The sequence below is a fragment of the Camellia sinensis genome, chromosome 10 (genome assembly GCF_055761805.1).
Source record: "Camellia sinensis isolate YWXY chromosome 10, ASM5576180v1, whole genome shotgun sequence".
Classification (NCBI taxonomy): Eukaryota; Viridiplantae; Streptophyta; class Magnoliopsida; order Ericales; family Theaceae; genus Camellia; species Camellia sinensis.
In genome coordinates this window covers 107,116,616-107,133,589 of record NC_138970.1, presented here as the reverse complement: position 1 = coordinate 107,133,589, position 16,974 = coordinate 107,116,616, and positions in this window count along the sequence as shown.

Sequence of the window (16,974 nt, the reverse complement as noted above, 5' to 3'; positions counted from 1 at the left end):
CGAGAGCACCAAGATTGAAATGGGGGTAGCACTGGCTTGTCTACTTTCAGATCCTCCGATCGTACAGAAGTGCTTGGGGGATAACTTCTCGGTGTCCATGATTGGGAATGAAACGGCTGCGAGCCCACCTTCAAACATTTTGGATGCATCCATCGTACCCTCCCTCATCTGGCAGTACGAGGAGGGATTTTTATCAAGCAGCACCAGGTCAAGTAGTGAGCCGGAATCTGATTCCACCGAGTCTGTGGAGTCGGAATCAGGTTCCAGCTCGTCTGAGTCTGAGTCTGGTATTCCCGGGGGTAACAACCCGGATGCCACAGTCCTGTCTAGGTTGTCTTTTTCTTTCTCTTTTGAGTCTGTTGTAACAGAGGAATCAGACGATTTGAAAGTGATTAATGAGAATGGAATGGTTGTGGCTTCTGAGTTCTTTTCTGTGCCTTTGATTTATTGTATTAATCAGGACTTTCAAAATTTTGACGAAAACAATGAGGAAGAAATTCCTCTGATTTTACAACGTTTAATTGATCAAGAGCAGGAGAGATTTGTTAAACCTTTGGTTGATGAAATCACTACAGTTAATGTTGGTACTGAGAAGGACCCGCGACTGGTCCAGATCGGGTCCACGTTGCCTTCGGAGGAACGCGGGCGCTTAGTCGCTTTATTAAAAGATTTCAAAGATGTTTTCGCGTGGTCCTACGAAGACATGCCTGGAATCGATCATGAGATTGTACAGCACCAGATCCCTCTTGACCCAGAGGCCCGGCCCCGTTAAACAGAAACTCAGAAGGATCCGCCCGGACTGGACTCTCAAGATTAAAGAAGAAGTCACCAAGCAAATTGACGCAGGGTTCCTACTGGTATCTGAGTACCCAACTTGGCTAGCCAACATCGTTCCAGTGCCAAAGAAAGACGGCAGAATTCGGGTATGTGTGGACTTTAGGGATTTGAACAAAGCCAGTCCAAAGGACAACTTTCCTCTGTCGCATATCAACGAATTAGTGGACTTCACTGCTGGGCACGCATTGCTTTCATTCATGGATGGCTTGTCAGGCTACAATCAGATTGTGATGGCACCCGAAGATCGGGAGAAGACTGCTTTTACCACCCCGTGGGGGACCTACTGTTATAGGGTGATGTCGTTTGGGCTAAAGAATGTTGGAGCTACATATCAACAGGCCGTGACCACGATATTGCATGACATGATCCACAAAAAATTTGAGGTGTACGTGGACGACATGATTGTCAAGTCCAAAGAAAGAGAGGGCCACTACACTACCTTGCAAAAGTTCTTCCAAAGGATCAGAGAATTTCGGTTGCGATTGAATTCTCAGAAATGTACATTCGGTGTTACAGCAGGGAAACTGCTGGTGTTCTTGATTACACAGAGAGGTATCGAAGTCGACCCTTCCAAAATCAGGGCCATCTTAGAAATGCCACCACCGAGGACTAAAAAGGAGGTTCGAGGCTTTCTGGGTAAAGTGCAATTCATAAGACGGTTTATTGATAAATTAACCTTGACTTGTGAACCACTCTTTGGTCTCCTGAAGAAAGGAATGAAGTTCCAATGGGACGGCCGATGCCAAGCTGCTTTTGAACAGATCAAGCAATACTTACAGAACTCACCTGTGTTGTCACCACCTAAGCCGGGGAAACCGTTGATTTTGTACCTTTCAGTGATTGAAACTACAATAGGCTGCATTCTCGCATAGGAGTCCGACGACAAAGTGGAAAAAGCTATCTCTTACCTGAGCAAAAAGATGTTGGATTACGAGACCCGCTACACTCCACTCGAAAAGGCTTGTCTGGCCTTGGTATGGGCTACTAGGAAGCTGCGACCTTACCTGTTAGCTTACTCTGTAATGTTTGTTTCAAGATTAGATCCCATCAAATATCTCTTCGAGAAACCAGCACTTACGGGTATGCTAGCCCGTTGGTTGCTTCTGTTTTCTGAATTCGATCTGAAGTATGTGACTCGCAAGTCAATAAAGGGGAAAGCGGTAGCGGAGTTCCTAGCCGATCGCTCAGTTGAAGGGGATGAAGTAGTTGAGTACTTATTCCCAAACGAGGCTATTTTGCATATTGAAGACAAAACCTGGACGATGTACTTTGACGGAGCGTCAAACCAATACGAGTATGGGATAGGGGTGTTACTGATAGCACTTGACAATTTCCGTATCCCTCTAGCATTTAAACTCCGGTTCAAAGTCTCGAACAACAAAGCAGAGTATGAAGCATGCATTGCTAGTTTAGAAGCCGCCCTAGAACTAGGGGCAAAACGGTTGGACGTCATCGGGGACTCGAACTTGGTTGTATCTCAAGCTAAAGGAGACTGGAAAGTCAAAGAAGAAAAGATGAGAATCTACTATCAGACCTTGGACTTGTTGATTCCTCAGTTTGAGAAGCTGAACTTCGCTCATCTATTAAGAGAGAACAACAGGTTCACAGATTCACTAGCGATTCTATCTTCCATGATAGACATCCCTTTTGGAGTCCAGATGCGTCCGATCATCATTGACCAGAAATTTGTGCCGACTTACGAGCTGATTGCTGCCATAAATGAGGTTCAAGATGAGAATCCTTGGTATCACGATGTATGGAACTTCCTGGAGAAAGAAGCATATCCACCAGGGGCAAATGCCAAGGATAAAAGGGCAATCAGAAGAATGGCTGCTCAGTTCATCATCTGCGGAGGTAAACTGTGTAAGAGAGGTTATCTGGGAATGCATAAACTGTGTGTTGATGCTGAAGAATCGAAGTACCTGATGGAGGCCATCCATGGAGGAGAGTGCGGAGCGCACATGAACGGGGTGATGCTAGCCCGGAAGATCCTTAGACAAGGTTACTACTGCTCCACCATGGAGGAGGATTGTATCGGCTTTGTTCGGCGATGCCACAAATGTCAGATCCATGCAAACCACATGAACATCCCGCCGTCGAAACTGTACAATATGACTTCGCCATGGCCATTTTCAGTTTGGGGAATCGATGTGATCGGGGCTGTCACTCCGAAGGGGTCTAATGGGCATGAGTTCATTTTGGTCACGATAGACTATTTCACAAAGTGGGTTGAGGCCCAATCTTATGCGGTGTTGAAGGCTTCACATGTTGCGAAGTTTATCAGGAACAACATCATCTGTCGCTACGGGGTCCCGAACGAGATTATTTCAGATAACGGCTCCCACTTCAAGAAGGAAGTGATTGACTTGTTGGAAAAATACAACGCGTCTTTTCATAAGTCATCCACATATCGGCCACAGACCAACGGAGTAGTTGAGGCCGCCAACAAGAACATCAAACACATTTTGCAGAAGATGGTGGAAACCTATCAGGACTGGCCAGATAAGCTGCCATTTGCTCTGTGGGGCCACCGGACTTCAATTCAAACTTCTACTAGGGCGACTTAGTATTCTTTGGTTTATGGGATGGAGGTCGTTCTACCTATCGAAGTTGAGGTTCCATCATTACGGGTACTGGCTGAGTGTCAGATAGTTGAGGCAGATTGGCACCAGAGCAGGTTCGAAGAACTCATGCTGTTTGATGAAAGAAGGCTGAAAGCACTATACCATGTTCAAGGTTATCAACAAAGAATCACTAGGGCTTTCAACAAGAAGGTTAAGTCCATGAATTTGAAGGAAGGGGATCTAGTGCTCAAAGACAACCAAGCTCCCATTCACGACCCAAGGGGCAAGTTCAGACCCAATTGAACTAGTCCTTATATCATCAAGTCTATCTGGTCAGGTGGAGCTGTTGTTCTGATGGACCTAGATGGCCTAGAGTTCTCCCAACCGATCAACATGGACAAGTTGAAGAAATATTATCCCTGAGTGGCTCGCTTGGCCGAAAACCCGAAAAGGTGACCTAGGCAAAAGTTAGAGCACAGAAAATTTAAAATTATAAAAAATTGAGCTTGCAAGGTTGAAAACCCGCAAAGGGAAGCCTTGACAAAAGTTAGAGCGCAAAAGGAGAGTGTTAATACATGAGTGAACCCAAGCCGAACTACGTAAGGCTTGATTCCCATCTTTGGGATACGTAGGCAACTTCATCTTGAAGTCCAACCATAAACATTTGCCCAATCAACTTTGTCCATGTGATCATGTTTGGTCATCTTTGTCTGTTCTGCATTCAAGAGCTTCGGTTGTGATCTCTGGTACATCGCTATTCAGACTAGGGGCAACTTTCCAGTTGCCAGGATCCGGGGTTGTACATCCCAATAACAGATCTCAGGCTTGTCCAGTTCTGATCCATATTGAAAATGGTTTTGAAAAGTTTTAATAAAAGTTGATTTTGCTCAAATTAATCTTTTACAACTTAGACCATTTTTGGACCAAATAGGAAATATTCAGTACCCACAACTTTCAATTTTATTGATTTCAATACAGAGTTCTCCTGCTCTTGCATACAAATTGAAGTTCCTTTTTTATTACACTCATAAAGAAAACTTGAAAGTTCTGATTAAAGCAAATAAATCAGGGGCATAGTCAGGTGTTCCCGCGTCCCCTCCCAGAGCTGGTCAAAGCCTTTAATGCCAAGCTGGGCCCAATCTGTGCCTCTTCATTGAGCCAATCTATGCATTCATCAGAAAGGGTGTAACTGAAAGTGGGAGCGGGGGCCAGAAGCTCTCTCGTCCTCCATGCCGTGGCATACTGAGCTAGCTATGTGCCTCGGACCGGAAATACAACTGGGTACTTTATTCCCTCTACCAGGCAAACCTGATCATGGTCGAATTGGCGCTGGAACTGGAAAGGAAAGTAGAACACGTAGTGTGTCGGGCCAATCAACTAAATCCCGGTCTGCCGGGACATGCTGTAGCTCGTTGCCGGTGGATTGAGCCAAGGGCACCACCAAGCAATGCGGTCTGCGGACAAACTACACATCCAATCGAACCACCATCCCTCATCAAGGGCATCGATCAGATGTCCTCAGAAGAAATAGCCGCGAGCTGAATACGCTGGGCATGAGTCCATTACCTGCAACTTATCCATCAACCACACCTGGGGAGGGATGAAAAGTGATAGATTAAAGAATATAGAGATGTACGATGAGAGAAAAGTGAGAAAAGGGTTTTGAGAGAAAAATCGAGCCCGAGGGCCGAGTGATGTGAGCAATATATATGTGAGACAGGGTAGGAAACATTACCTACAGCAGTAGTGGACTCCTCGTAAATCTGGTCGTCTCCCGGCGATGGAAAGCGTCCAAGCACATCAATGTCTCGGCCAGTGTCATGGCAATGTAGCTCTTGCCCTCTTTTAAGCCTTGGGTAACTTCGATCAAACGAGTGCTAAACCCTCTCGAGCCTGGGGCAAGCAAGAAATGGAACAACATGCACAAGCAAAGAGCATGTCGCCGAAAGCCCTGCCAATGATGGTCACTACGGTCACCGGCATCGAAAAACTGATGAATCAAACTCGGAATGTCTAGCATTCCATCACAAATCAATGACCGAGCGTCATGCATAGTAAGCCCACACATTCGTCTTAAGGCTTGGATGTGGCCGAAGCGAAGCTGGGACAAGATTTCTTCGTTGCGCTCGGATTCCATCAAAACTTGGAAGTCTTCGAAGGTAGGACACATTTCTTGCCCGCCAAAGCTAAAGACATGTGTTACCGAATTCCAAAACCTTGCTGTGGCATGAATAAATGGAAAGTGCAGCGGGGTGCGACTCAACGTGAATAGTGCATTTATGCTGAAGCCCCGAAAGTTCAACTTTTCTGAGCCGTCTAAGGTGGCAATCCAAGTTGTGAGATTTTGGACGAGAAATGCCTTCATTTTGATGCAAAACTAAGATGGAATGAGAGAATCGCGAAGCTGGAACCTTTATGGAGGATAAGGCACTGTTGGGAGGACAAGTGTCAAAAATCTGGAGATCACCAAGCCAACTGGTCGGCCGACCACTTTTTCTGGTCGGCCAGCCATATAACTAGTTTGCAGAACAAAAACTGGTCGGCCAGCCACTTTTGGTGGTCGGCCATGGAGAAAAACTGGTTTTCAGCCTTTTCCTAGCCTCTAGAAGAGAGCTCCTAGCCTTTCCATATGTTGGAAGTGCTAAAGGTCCGAGTTTACCTCTGTTTAGGATGTGTTCCCTCGCTCCGCTTGTCCAAAATGCGTTTGTTTATCGAGTTATTGCTATTAGTTTATCGAGTTGTCGCTCTTTATTTATTGAGTTGTTAAGTTTTGCTTATCGAGTCGTTGAGTTTGCTTATCGAGTTGTTGCTCTCCGTTTATCATTTTTGTCAAGTTTTGCTTATCGAGTTGTAAACTTGCTGAGTTTTTGTTGTTTCTTAGTGAGTTAAGTTGTTTAGTTTGTTATGTTGGTTCACTACCTGACTTGGCAATACATGAATGATCAATTTCCATTCAATCTCATTTTTGTGCAAAATGATGCGATGCGATGCTAAGAGTACACAATACAACACTTTTTTGAGCAAAAAGCTGTTTCATTCCATCATAGCTTCTTTTTACAACATTTTACAACAGGGTACAAGTTTTAAAAAAAATAAAACTGCCTAACGCTGTACAATGTGCTACAACTACATGCAAAAAGGAAAATAAAGCAGGAACATCTGCATCAGTGCTGTCAAGCTCAAGATCGGGAGGCTCTCTTCATCCTCTTCGGCTGAGCAGCCTCTGCGCCACCCCCACCAGCACCACCATCCGAATCAGAGCTGCCGTCCTCGGAATCCTCCTCGGCATCACCTCCGCTCTCAGAACCGGAACCAGAGTCATCCTCTCTGCCTGCGGATGTCTCTGACTAAGGATGCGCAGACTCCTCCTCCTCGCTGGACTCCTCATCATCTTTGATAGGCGCTCTATGTCTGCCTCGGCTGCGAGTCGAGTCCCCTCTCCCAGCTTCTCGAGAAGGCCTGGATGGCCCAGTCCGCAGAGGCGGGACCTGAAAAGGACAGTTTGAATGCGTCAGCCAGTATGTATATCAGATACAGATACGAGAATGCTGCATAGAGTGTGTGCATGCAGATACATGATGTGAATGCGGTGCGTCAGATGTGCTCTACACATGCAGTCAATCAATGTAGTGAAATGTTCAATTTCAATATATCACTAGAAGTATGATAAATGCAAGGGAATTGAAAAGTACCCGAATGCCAGAGGCACAAAGCATCATCTCCCTCCGCAGAACCATGCCCTCAAGTGAGGCCACCACTCCAAGTAACCCCTCAGTATACTTCCTGGGAGGTTGCACACACAAGTTCAAGTCATCAGTGAATAAATGAATGTCTAAATATCTGAATGATAAATGAAAATTGTGAAGCATATCGGTGGTGAGTCAGGGTCACAGACGTATCGGTGATCCGGCCGCGGAGGCTCTAGCGGGATCTGGTATGGTGTCCCATACTCCCAACCTGTCAGCTCGGTCGGAAGATCTGGCCACCCAGCATACTGGTAAGTCGGGGGGATCTCTCTAGCCCCCACCCCTCGATGTGCCGGCTCTACTGGTCGAAAGAATGTCTCTAGCTCGAGCGCGACTCGATGACGGAACGTCAACAGCTCTCCTCGTAGGGGTACGGACACCTGTCAAAGGAGGCATCAAGTACGTAGGGCGGTAGGTCGTATAGTCCCCCTCCTCCAGCAACAGAACTACATCAGTACCTAACATAAGGACCTCGACCTCCTGGGAAGTAAGTCTCTTAGTGGACCGCATGTCCTCTGGAGGTGTTGAGAGGATATCCTGAACAGGGTTGCCCATCGTCTGACGCAAGAAGCGATCCTCCAGAAACTAGGCCTTGCCAGCTGGCCCCTCAAATAAAACCCTGTATCAAGAAGCGGCCCACGCCCTAGAGAACCGGAACCGAGCATCTCTTGACAAGGGTGCCCATGGCTGCCAAGTAACCTGCGGATGGCAAGTACATAAACGGATTAGATGTCATAAATATGCAAGATGAATCAAAGCTGAAAGCATGAAGAACTGAGAGTTCTTGATTACCTCTGTCGCCCGTATCGTGTCGAAGAACTGTCGGAGGTATAGCAGAGTCTCCCGAGGCCTGGGCCGGCATCGACCCTCAAGTCTGTGCGAGAAAGGGATCTCCAGAGGTACCTCAACCTCGAGCTCAGGGGCCAGAGTCGGGAAGTATGCATAAACCCATAGCTATGAAAGGCAAGACAGTGACTATCAAAACACAGAATATATTCAAAATACTGAATGCCGAGTGTAGAATGTGAATACAGAAAATACTGAATGCCGAGTGCAGAATGTGAATACAGAAAATATAGAATGCTGAGTGCAGAATGCAGAGTACAGAATGTAATGTGTGTCATGTGCAGTGTACAGGTAATGAAAAGTAGAAATGTAAATCAAAGAGGGCAGAACGTATCTCCCAGGCTCGCCAGTAGCCACCTACTATGTTCCTCCGCCCGCGGGAGGTCGTGCTCATGTAGCAATAAAGGGTAGCGAGGCTAGAGCCACCCCAATCATACTGGCTGACCTGTGATAGGTCCACCAAAGCACTGAGCAGATAAAGCCCAACTGTGTTCCCCTTGTCAGAGATCAGAGTGGTCCCAAGGAGGAACATCAAAAATCCCTGGGCATACTAATGTATGGCCTCAATGGTCTGGGGCGAAGTCCTCCTAAACCGCTCAGAGAACCAGGTGTACCTAACCCTACCTGATGATCTGTTGATCGGCGGGCGGGCTCCCAGCAGATAAATCCAAGCGGCCTCCCGCTCGCCCATATCTGCATCATAGGGGATTGATCGGCCTGCCACGTCAAGGCCTGTCAGCTTGGAGAAGTCATATGGGGTCATCGTCATGTCCCCAGTAACTGAAAAATGAAACGAGTTGGTGGTGTCCCACCATCTCTCCACAAGTGCCCCCATGAGGGTCCTACTCGCTGGATGACGCGATAAGCCCACATAGAAAGGTCCAAACCCTGCCTCATCCACGATATGGCGAATAGTATCTGGGAGCTCCATATACTACTCCCTAGCAATGATCGATCCATAGCCCCGTATGGAACGGGAAGATACCTGCATTCAGAATGAACAGATGTATTTAGTTTCAAAATAGAATGTATGAACTGTGTGCAAATGAAGTGAATGAGCTGTGTGTTCAGCAATGAAGATTTGTGAGCAGCGTGTTCAGAATAAGAACGAGCTGCGTGCAAATGAAAGTGTATGAACTGCGTGTTTAGAATTGAAATGTGTGAGCTGTGTGTTCAAAGTAGAATGTATGAGCTGCGTTCAAATGAAGTAAATAAGCTGTGTGTTCACAAATGAAAGTGTATGAGCTGTGTGTTCAGAATCAAAGAATGAGCTGTGTGCCCGAAAAGTGAGCTGCGTGCCCAAAGAACGAGCTGTGTGCCTGAAAAATGAGCTGTGTGCCCAAAGAATGAGCTGCGTGCCCAAAAAATGAGCTGCGTGCCCAAAGAATGAGCTGTGTGCCCGAAAATGTGCTGTGTGCCCGAGATAAACTGTGTGGTCAGGATGAACCATGTGTTCAGAGTGAGCTGTATGCCAAATTAACAGAATATTGTGCTGTGAGCTGTGTGCCAAGTCAGCATCATATCCTACATAAGCTGCGTTCCAAATCAATATTGTGCTATGTGCGAGCTGTATGCCAGAATAAGCAGAAGTACTGTGCATATGAATGTGTTCAGAACGAGCAGATAAAATACATTGCGAAGGCATGAAATGTGCAGGAAATGCAGAATACATTGCAGAGAATGTAAAAGGAAGTACATACCTCTCGCGCCTAGTGAGATAGATGAGACTCTGGCTCCTGTAGCAGTAGGTCCGCGGGTGCTCGCCGCGCGAAGTCGATAAAGTAATAGAAGGTGTTAGGAGGAAGAATATGCTCCTCCGGGTGGTATGCCGTAGGATCAAACGGTCGTATCCTCGGAGGCAATGACATAATGTCTGGCTCATCCTCAACATGTGAAGAACCTCCCTCGTGATGAAAATGATCCGCCATCCGAAGAAATCTGCAAAAATGAGCAAAATGAGCCAAAATCACAAAAAGTCAACAAAACTCAACTCTCGAGAAAGAAAAAAGTCAACAAAAGTCAATGCCTGAGAAAATGTGCCAAATTTCGAGACAAACATACCTCAAGTGGCGAAAATGGAGAAAGAAGCTCCGAAATCAAATTTTAATCAGTTCAAAACGAAGAGAACCGAAAGTTTTCGCGAAACAACTTTGCGTGGGGCGTTGGAAAACGCATATAAAGTGCAGATCTGAGAGAGAAAAGGGTCTAGGGAGCAAGAGAAGTTTTTTTCGGCCTTGGAGGTGTGAGCAAAAGTGATTTGGATGAGTGAACTTAAAGATCTGAACCTTAAAAGACAAAACTACCCCGAATTATGTAAACTGGTCGACCGACCACTTGGTGTTAAATAACTGGTCGGTGGCTGTTCTAGGTGGTCGGTGGCCCTCATGGGTGGTCTCCAAAGTCCTTTTGTTCTCCCTGTGTATTTTGGTGATGATTGGAGTCCTCGGTTCTCGAGAAAGTACAAGAAAAGTACACTTTCCGGCGCGAAATTGTCTCCGCGGGAACTTCAAATTCAACACTTCGATGCGTGGCTCATCGTTACTCGTCAAAAGAAAGGTGTATCCTTTTTGAATACGTTGTGACCCCTCCGGAAGGTAAATCAGAGGTTCCAATTAAATCGCTCGCGTTAAGGCTTGTATTTCCTTATTCGGCATTATGTTTCAAACATACTATTGAAGTTGCACTTCTCTCGCATTGTCATGCACCCTTTCCTCTCTGGCATATGTTATGCACACTTTAAGCATGTAGTTATGCACATCTCATTGCATTGTTATGCACACCACTCGTCGCACTGTTATGCATGTTTCTCTTGTATTGATAGACACACTTTGTTTGTGTTGTCACGCACATTGTCCCACATTGTTATGCGTCACACTTAGGTTGCATTGTTATGCATCCCTTCCCGCATTGTTATGCGTCACACTTAGGTTGCATTGTTATGCACCCCTTTTGCATTGTTATGCGTCACACTTAGGTTGCATTGTTATGCACCGCTTCCCGCATTGTTATGCGTCCCACTTAGGTTACATTGTTATGCACCCCTTCCCGCATTGTTATGCGTCACACTTAGGTTGCATTGTCATGCATCCCTTCCCGCATTATTATGCATCACACTTAGGTTGCATTGTCATACACCCCTTCTCGCATTGTTATGCGTCACACTTAGGTTGCATCGTCATGCATCCCTCCCGCATTGTTATGCGTCACACTTAGGTTACATCGTCATGCACCCACACTGTGCTTGCGTCGTCACGCACTTTTCATTTGCATTGCCATGCATATCTCTAACGATATTGTACCTGTTGAGTTTCTTTCTTTTGCAGGCACGATATTGTATGTACGGTTCATTTGAAGCTAGTGCGACCAGAAGAACCGAACGGTATTGTATTCTCCGTGTGAGACGTAGCGAGAATTGCGTAATTCTCTTACATTCTTTATGCATGTAATGTAGTTCGATTTGTTTTCGTTCACTTAAACTGTCGCATTTATTGTGTATAATTGCTTCATTACAGCACTCTTTGCATGATCATAAGTTATGTTCGGCCTCGTGCATGTCTTTTGCATTTTACCCCTGCATGTGGGCATGTCTCTTTGTTATCTCTCCTGTTTGTCTAAGTCTTCGGCTTTGTTAAAAATGGGTCGTCTTTGGGCTTTGACATTCACTCCCGTCACTTACGACTTTTGAGTTCTGTCAAAGAGGGACAACTGTAGACACCCCATTTTTGACAGCCTTAAGACTCAGACGTCATCGATTGAGCGCTCGGTGATAGTGCATGTTGTGCTCGTTTCGAGCTTCGGAGTTTTGGCTGAGAGCCTTGCCTCCAGATCTCCGAACTCGTTGTGCTTTGGCTCGGTTTGCGGAATGAACTTTGTTTCTCTTCCTGGAGGGAGGGAGAGGTCTCGTAGACCATCTCTTTGTGGTTGTAGACCACTCTTCACGATCGTAGACCGCTTTTCCCATTTGGAGATCAGTTTCTGGTTTTCGGAGCCTTCGGCCGTGTGCCTTGTCTCGGGACCACTTAACGTTCTCCGTTTGGCTTGGTTTTTGGATCACACCTTGTTTCCTCTGTCTAGAGGGACACTGTGGTCTAGGAGACCACTTTTGTGGTTGCATACCACTTTTGGTGCTTAACAGCTAGTTTTCGAGGCTCCCGGCTGCGTGCTTTGCCTCTCGAACTCTCGTTTTGCATCCGTGTTGGTTTGTTTTGGCACAAACCTTGTTTCCCTTGTTTGGAAGGTAGTACAAGGGTGGGAGACCAGTTTTTCTCCTTGGAGATCATTTTTCTTACCGCCAGTCAGTTTTATGGTCGAGAAACTGGTTTTCTTGGTCTTTGGGCCACATTTGCTGGTCTCCCACCACACCATTGGCTTGCTTTCAGTGTAGAGACTACCAATTCTCCCTGCCGACCACTTTTTTCCTGGGAGACCACTTAAAGTGGTTGGCTGACCACTGAAAGTAGCAGGCCAACCACTTTAATTTAAGTGGTCGGCAGCTTTTCCCCTATTTGGTTAGACTGAATGGATGCCAACTGTGCCAGCTGGAGGGCACAGGCTGTATCCTCCATACACGTGTATGGAGGGATTGCATCCAAGTTTAGCTTCTGCAAGAAGCTTGAACCCTTTGTTTTTCTATAAGAGATGCTCTCCCTCTCCATTCCAGAGGTTTTGAATTTGGCCTAAGGCACAAGTGTATATCTCCCTCTATATCTCTATATTTGGTGCCTAAAGTGTGTGTTGTTCTTCACCTTTACACCACAACTCTTAACCATACACCCCACCATTGAACTGAGGTTCTTGGAGGACCTTTTGGAGGTTGAAAAGCTGGTTTTTGGCTGAGAAACTTGCTGGTATTGTAGTGCTTCAAGGGTAACCTCTTTTCTCCCCTTTTAAGCTTTGTCTTGATCATTCTCTTAGCCATACTTGCATGCTTATTTGAGCTTTGTTTTCCACTAAAAAAAGCTTCATTTTTGAGCACTTAACATGTTTGTTTAAGGCCTCTTGGATGCTGAGGGTCTCCTACCCTCTTGCATGCCTTGTTTGGCCTTGTTTTGTGCCATGCCTTAGGGCCTTTGAGCTAATCCTTGCTTGGCCTTTTAGCCACTCAAATCCAGTGGATTTTCAGTGGTTGACATGTGGTTTTGAGGTCCTAAATCAGAGAGGGGTGATCCTCTCTCTTTTTGTCTTGTTTACTTGCATTTTGGCCTATCAAAGGAGCATACATTTTCATACTTTCAAGGTTGGTTCAGGCACTTTTTGGTGACTTTTAGGGCCTGTCTAGACTCTGTCCATGGTTGGTTTGGTCACCCTTGGCATGCTTCTAATATGTGTAGTGTATTCCCATTTATGGCTTATCAAGGTAGCATGTCAATCTAGCATGTTTTAGCTCCATTTCAGTGTTTTTTTGGTCATCATTCAACATGTCATGGCTCTGTTTTTGGCTGGTTTGGTAACCTCTCACATGCTCCATATGCTTGTAGTGTAAATCTTGTTTACTAGCTTGGCTCGCATGATGTTTTGGCTCTTTATTCTAGCACATTTTGGCTTTGCTCCAACATGATTTTGTTCATATTTTGGGCTGCCTTAGCTCTGTTTTGAGGCCTCTTGGTCGAATGATGCTTGTTGTGTAGTAGCCTTGACTAGCTTTGAGTTTTGAGGTCTCTTGCATGCTTAACCCGAGATATTTGCATGTTTTGGCATCATTGGGAATGTTATTTCAGAGCATGTAGGGCTGCTATACTTCCATATTTTCCCACTCTTTAAGTGCTCTTTAGAGTTATGTTTTTATGCCCTATTTGTGAGCCATTGCGTGAGCCCCATTTTTGTGCCTTTCAAAGCCATCATCCCAACTCATTTTGCTACTGTTTTGGCCTGTATAGGGTCTGTTTGGGGTTGGTTTGGTCATTTGAGCATCACCTTGCATGTCTCTAGTGTAATGTGCTTCAGTAGCTTTCGATACTTTAGCCTTTCAACATGCATTGCGTGAGTTGTTTGCATGATTCGAAGTCATTTTGTATGCCATTTCAGTGCTGGAACACATGTCATTGTACTGCATGTTTCATCTTTTCAATGCTCTTGGAGAGTTGTATTTTGTGCCTTAGGCTTGGACTATTGCATTATACATGTTTGTGTGTGTTTTGGTGCCTTGATTTCATCATCAATGGCCGCTGATTTGGACATGGCTGAGGCCTATTCATTTCAGTTTAAGTCCATTGCGCATTGAGTATGTCATGTAGTTCGTAGCATTGAGCATGCCATGTTGTTACATGATTAATCATTGCACTTGTGCATGCCATTTTCATTGCATTATGTATGTTGGTTACCACGTGCATTGTGTATATTAGTGTCATGAGCGTTGTGTATGCATAGCATCGTGTATGCTAGTTTGCATGCTTGCATGATCATGCATGTCCAAGTTGTGTTGCATTAAGTTGCATGATTGAGTCGCATTGTGCATGCCATGTTTGTTGCGTTGTGTTTGGAATAGGCGTTAGTCCAAACACGGGAAATGAGGCACGTTTCATACTCGAAGTGATGAAACGTACCTCGATTTTCGGTCGCCGACACTCTTGAGTTGCGCAATTTGGCCCCTCGACCATCATGCATCGAGATGCATGATTGGTGGCCCAAGGGTCGAGACCTACACTCCCTTGAGCTTATGTAATGATAGGGAGGGTGGTCGCGTACACTCCCTTGAGCTTATGTAATGATAGGGAGGGTGGTCGCGTATACATGTGGTGCAAATACTTTGCCATGCCCCTTTTTTGCCCTATGTTGTAGAAAATCAGAAACCAACAGCAAAAACTAGTCGGCTGACCAGATAAAGTGGCTGGCTAACCACTTTTTCTGGTTTTCACCACAAAACTGGTTTTCACCACAAAAAGTGGTCGGCAGGTGGTCTCTAAGGGCAATATCTAGTCGGCAGCATCCCTACAGATTCCCAAGGTGGAGTTTCATCTCTCTGGAGCATGGTGCAAGTTTCTGAGATCAATTGCTAACAGAGGCAAATTGGGGCGTCGCGAGGGATTTCCGAACAAGGTGACTCGAGCATGCATGCATCCTTTGTCATCCAAAGTAGAGCTGGGGTAGCCTACATCATATAGTTTATATGCTTATTTAATTGCTAACTAAGTTAATTTGTTAATTAGTTAGAGTTGTGTAATAATTAGCTGTAGCTTGTTATTCATTCTGTTGTGTAATAACTACTTTAATTAGATTAGCTTAGATTAGCTAGTTGGTTCTGTATTATTCATTCAGAGCCTCCGTCGAGAGGGCACAACTGTTGTAAATAAGTGTGCATGTGTGTGATGCATGTCTTCCAACCCCCATTTCTTTCTCCCTTTTATTTACCAGCTTACGATGGTTAGTTTTAAGGCATGTTTCAATTACGATCCTTATGCTCGCATGTTTGCATCCATTCATCTGTCTTGTATGCACCGGACTCAGCGCATCATGCTAACTACATTATATTTCAATTCCTGTTTGAATACATGTATCAAATTGCATTTCACATGACATTTTTAGAATAGCCGTGCCTATCTTAGTTGTATTTTGTATGTGTTGCATTAGGCATTCTTGACATAGCTAGGATCATACATTGATTTCTAACATAGCTTTTGTTTTGGCTCGGAGTATTCGGTAAGTGTTTATGCTTTAGCATCCTTGCATATGTGTGAGTGACTTCCATGATAGCATGCTTGCCATGAGGTTACTTATGTGATATAACTGCCTGAATGCCTGTGGGTGAAGGTTGGATTACTTGAATTGGAACAATTCATTGATTGCGAGTTTTAAGCCCACTTGAAAGTAGCAAATCACCATGTTTTCCAAACCCACTTGAAGGTGGCAAAATCCGCATTTTAGCCTACTTGCGAGTAGCAAACCGCTTTAAAAAACAAACATGAGATGTTTTGTTCTAACTTAGGCGATCCAGTCTATACTTATATGTTGTGCACATCACATAGTAATTCTAGGTTAAATAACCGGAATAAGAGCACATGTGTTTTCAAAAATAAGATATCATGTTAGTAATGGCCGATCTTTGATCGGGTGAGCGGGGGTGCTCATTGCATGACCTTCTCCCCTCGTACCCAAGTTCCCGAGCCGAGGCAACTTTGGTGATGACGGACACGTGGCCTTAGGCACGAGTCAAGATTTCCTAAATTCCCCAAAATAAAATATTTAGGTGGTAACTCTGTATCTGGTAAAGCAGTCCATGTTTAACACTTCTTTCTAAAAATCAGTTTTTCAAAACGATTTTCCAGATTTGGACTCTTTGGTGATTTATCAATCTCGCATTGCACTTTGTGAGATTAGATTTAGAACCGTGACATTTGAGTCCGAATGTAGTGAGCCCAAATGAACAAAACGGGATTCTCTCGGGACGTTCGGCGCGCGTCTACAATGATCATGTCTTAGTATAATATTACATATGTCATGGTTGTACCTTTTATTTTAATCCTTCGATGATGCCCACATTTATGCAAATTTGTTCTTTTGTTACTTGCTTTTACTAACTAATTTAAAACATTAATCTAAATAGAAAACTTAATGGGGTGGCTAATGGGGTTTCAATTACAAGAGTACTGTTATGATATAAAGTTATGTTTAAACTGAATTGATTAGTGGGACGTGTTTCTCTTGAAAGTAAAGTCTTGCGCAAACGATTGTTTCGAAACCCTTGAACGGGGCGGTTGTATTCGGACCCTAAGTTTTTTGGTGTAAGGAGGGATTTGGGCAAGGCCAATTATTACTGTCTCTTTTGAGGCCCTACGGTTGGTACTATGCGGTAGATAACCGTTGGTAGGCATCCGAGGTAAGTTCTATAACAAAGCAGCAAAAGAGGAGCATACTGAATAATCCGCGTTCAATTCTTGTGGTTGGGAGGATGAGATCTCTTTGGGGGATTTCTAGTTTACTAACAACTAACCTTATAACCCTTGTGTAAACACCCCATTTTGACCGCTTCTAAGACTTGGGCACCT